Raw genomic sequence first — 4,698 nt, 5'->3', positions numbered from 1 at the left:
GGGGAAGGTTGTAAAAAAGGTGTATGGTGGTGTGTTGGGGTGAGGTCCCGACCGCGAGTGGAGTAGGGGCGGGCGCGAGTCAACTTGTGGTGGCTAGGGTTTGAAATTTTTTGGAGAGGAAGAAAGGAAGGTGGGCAATCATGTGGGGTTAAGGCTTTGATGGCACGTGCCTCTTTTAAGAGTTTGAAATTTTGGCCTAAGCCCAAATGAATCAGGAAATTCCAATCTTGTCCTCAGTGCCTTGCCAACTTTAGGAGCCGATCCATGTTTCGTTAGTTGTCCGATATTGACCCGTGAGGTACCAAAACGATCAACATAAAAAATGCAACGTAACGGTATATGATACACTGACATCCAACGATAGATGAGAAATAGATGATGGAAAGAATTGTACAAGAACTGTAAGAAAATATGTATAGATAACAGAAAGAATATTTTATTTAATTTTTTTGAATTTTGAATAAGTTTGACAGAAATTTAAAAAGGTGGGTCATTTAAAGTCAGATCCCCAAGACTTGGAAGTTTTTGAAAAATTGAGTCAATCCCAACAGAGCGGTTGAATTACTCTCTTAGACCGAGCGTAATGCACTGGGGGATAACACATGTAGACTTTGTAAATAGAATTATTATGAGGTTGAAGACTAGGGCAAGTTGGTGTTTGAAAATTCAAGCACTAGCCTTCTCTCTTAGCTCGTCTCTTACGTGCGTATGAACTCTTACCTAAACCAGGAATGATTTTTGATATATGTGTCCACATCTTAAGCTGCAGTTCTCTAGGAAGTGCTTGCACACGATCATTGAAACTGATCCATCTAGTTTGCTAGGTGGATGGTTTTTGTTTGCTACAGAAGATATTTTTGAAAAGTTTTACAGAAACGAGAAAGATTTAGAAAGGGAAAAGATTTAAACGAGAGGGGAAAGATTTTTAAGAAAGGAAATTTTTTAGTTTTTTAATGTCAGATTCTTGAGACAAAATAGAGAGGTGGAAAAAAAAAAAATTAAACAGATAATAGTATCACTTTTGGTTACTCTATTTGTTTAATTCTCATTTGGAGACGCCTCGTCTTTTTGTTTTTGGGTTGGTTTTCTCATTCAAAATATATCTCTATCCATATAGAGGTTTTGCCAAGAAGATAAAATTATACGTTAATCCGGTATCATTTTGCTTACTCCAGATGTATAACTTTCATTTTTATATCTTTTGGTTTTGAAACTATGGAGAGATATTTTAAGAAACTCGTACTCAAAAGCTTTGATTCTAGATGTTACTACTTTAAAAACAAAATAGATAATCTTAGGCAACTTTTGTGTCGGCTCTGTGTCGAACCCAATCTAGATAGACAGAGCTTCAACTATGCGAGTTGGGGGATTTACTGCACAGGACATAGAATGTCCTGACCCGGGCAAATAGCTCAGTGATATAGGCGACCCTTAGTGAGAAAAGCTTATCTCAAACTGCCCTTAGATTGCTTTGGTCTAGGGGTTGGTTTGTGTAAAATCCATTGCTCATTTTGAAAAATCACTTAACTATTGATGTATCGAGAATCTATCATTAACAAACATTATTATTAAAAAAAAAAGAAACATTTGTTTTTGACTTTTTGGTTTTTATGTTCCTAAATTACTATGACATAAAAATATAAAACTACTAAGAAAAATCACTATGACGAAAGTGATCCTCCCAATAGAAGATGCTTGAAATTAAGTGATTCTAATAGTGAACTGATAAGTACCCAAAACTGTATTTTAAACCCCATAGAGACATTAAATTTGGGTCAATTATGTGTTTAATAAATGTAAATTAATTATATTTTCATGTTTTCACAGGTTTCAACAGACAACGATAAAATACACACAGAACCTGCGTTTTAGCATGAAATACAGCCGAATAAAGCTTGGACTTGAAATCTTAAGTATCAGCTCATTTAAAGCTCCAAACTGCCAGCAAAGATCATAGGCTCAGAGAACCATGAAACAAGTTGAAGAATCCAAACTTGAGTCCCTCAGCCAACTAAAGAAGAGATTTTGGTCAAACTGATCTAAATCAGCCCGAAAGTCAGGAGAAAACTTCAAACGGTGATATTTTCCATCTCCTAACTCTAATTCAAGCATTCGACTAGCTAAAATGATCAGCACAGAAAACTCTACGCAATGGTATCTAGCTTCCAAAAAATGGGCGTACGGTTTGGAATATGGAGATAAAGCTAAAGCCTGTTACTATTTAGTACAAGCCCATTACTATTCTAGAGAATATTCCTAGAATATTCCCTAGAGAATATTATTAGAATATTCCTAGAATATTTCCTAGGATATTATATTTTATTTGTAACCGTTAGATTTTGATTAGATGGATTGAATCTAGACCGTCAGAAAAACTATAAATAGAAGGTTCTAGTTTTAGTTTTTCTGATGGAATAGTTGGCATTCCATCAGTAGGAGTAGAGTAGTTTACTGCTTTCCTAGTGTAATGAAGAATTTAATTTCAAGTTTTTAATTAAAATATTTTTAATTCAGTTTTATTTTATGTTAGTTAGAATAACACTTTAGTTCAGTGATCTCAGAGTAGAAACTCTGCCCGAGTGAGGATTATATTCGTTAGGGAGGGTGTTTCAATAATTATAACGATTAGGAACCGAGTAAGTTCACCCAGAGATAGGGTTCTGAATCGATTCCTCACTCTAATAACGCTCATTCAGAGATGAAGAGTCGTTATTAGGGATAAAAAATGGAGACTAATTCTTTTAACGGAGATATGATTCGCTCAAACGGATTTTCTATCTCAAAAATCAAAGTCTATTTTCATTTATTTTCAGTATTTTCTCATCTAAATCTATTTTCACAAACATCACGTGATCGAATTAGTTTTTGTTTATAAATAAACTTTTACAATTTTATTGAAATGCGAAGGAAATGACAAACCCGACCGCTGCTTTACATATAGATCAATGCGCCGCTGCTAGGGAGAAAATAATGAAATTTTCGTTCGCAACCCCGGCAGCGGCCATTTGATCTTAGCACTTTTCAGTGTTTTTAGAAATTTACTTACTACGTGCTAAAACTCAATATTTCCTTACTTTTTTTTTTTTTTTTTCCTGTTTTTTCTAGTTCGAGTAGGGATTTTGTTCCACTCCTAATACAAGAATCTAAATGATCACAATTGAAATCTACACCTTGGAGAATTAAGTGAGAAAGATTTGATAGATAGATTTTTGCTACACAAGTTATCTAAAATTTGTAAATTTGTTTTATAGTTAAATAAAAGAGAGAGAAAGATAAGGAAAGATTAATCCTACTCATGCAAAGCCTAGCTACAAGTCTTTTAGAAACAGATCACTACCATCTTAAATCCTTAACACAATATACCTATCTCTAAACATATCATGCTAGCATGTGGAATTGAAATGATATTTCATCTCTGAAATATTATTCCAACTCCTAGTTCTATTTTACAACAATTGATCAGATATTAGTCAATCTCTGTCATTTTGTGACAAGATGAAAAATATAACCAAAGTCTTTAAGTAGTGATTTCTGGAATCCTAAATTTGTAGCCTGATCCTCACATGAGCATCAATAACCCTCCCCTTGGGAGAGTTTTAGCTCATGATCCTAGGATTGAATTAAACTACAAGAAGATATGTGAAATGAAAGAGAAAGAGAATGAAACAAGAAACTACAACCTATTTACCTAAATGAAGAAGAGTTTATTAAAAACTATAGAGAGTTCCTCATTAACAAGTTATAAGCTTTTATTTTTCTTAACACTAAAAACTAAAAGTAAAAGTAAAGACATGGAAATAAATGAAAAGTAAAAGTCAAGGAAAGCTAGCCTACTCCCAAAATCCACCACCATTTACATAAGAGAGCCTTTTTCTCTTTTCCCACGTGAAACATTCTCCTTTCATTTATTTTTCTCTTATCCACAACTAACCCCCATTTGACACCTTTCATTTTTTTAGATAATCATCACCTAAATCCAACGAACTCATTAACTTCATGCAATGTGTCAAATTTGCACCAATTATTTGCACCTTTGTCTTGACTTGCATGATAACTCATCAAATCTTGTAGGCCCGCCTAGTGGGTCCATGTCCAGTGTCTAGTGGCGGTCTAGTCTTTTAGCATTTTTACAACTTCCCGCCTATGCGTAGAGTTCGTCGCACTGATCGTCGGAGCAGCTCACTCATTGCATTCGAAGTCCTGGTTCAAGAGATATGAGGTTTGGAAGTTTGACGCTTCTGTGCACGTAATCCCGTTTATGAATGGATTATGTACTATTTGAGTCTTTGGGCTTTAGTCTGGATTTGTTGGGCTTCACATGGGCTTGATCGGAAGGCATGTGTATACTCCCTATTCCGTGCTTAAATGCTGGCTTTATCATAATTTTTATATTAGTTGCTCCAACCTACAAAAAGCACGAAGATGCGATTATTTCATGATTATTAAGCACAAAATTGACCGAAATGTTACGACTCTATAGGTTTTTATAATATAGTTTTGGGTGCTTATCACACCACTCCCAAACAGCACTTTGCTTGTCCTCAAGCAAAGAAAGAGACATTAAAATAGATAAGTGGCCAAAACTGTGCATTCTAAGCAAAGTTTCATTTCGCAGAGTGTGGTTGCATTGACCATATGTAACAAGGCCTTAAACCACTAGAAATTCCCTAGTGGACGAGTTACAGCCTCGTGAGAGTT

The sequence above is a fragment of the Coptis chinensis genome, chromosome 9 (assembly GCF_015680905.1).
Source record: "Coptis chinensis isolate HL-2020 chromosome 9, ASM1568090v1, whole genome shotgun sequence".
Classification (NCBI taxonomy): Eukaryota; Viridiplantae; Streptophyta; class Magnoliopsida; order Ranunculales; family Ranunculaceae; genus Coptis; species Coptis chinensis.
The sequence above is the reverse complement of the archived record's forward strand: the minus strand, read 5'-3'. Positions refer to the sequence as shown.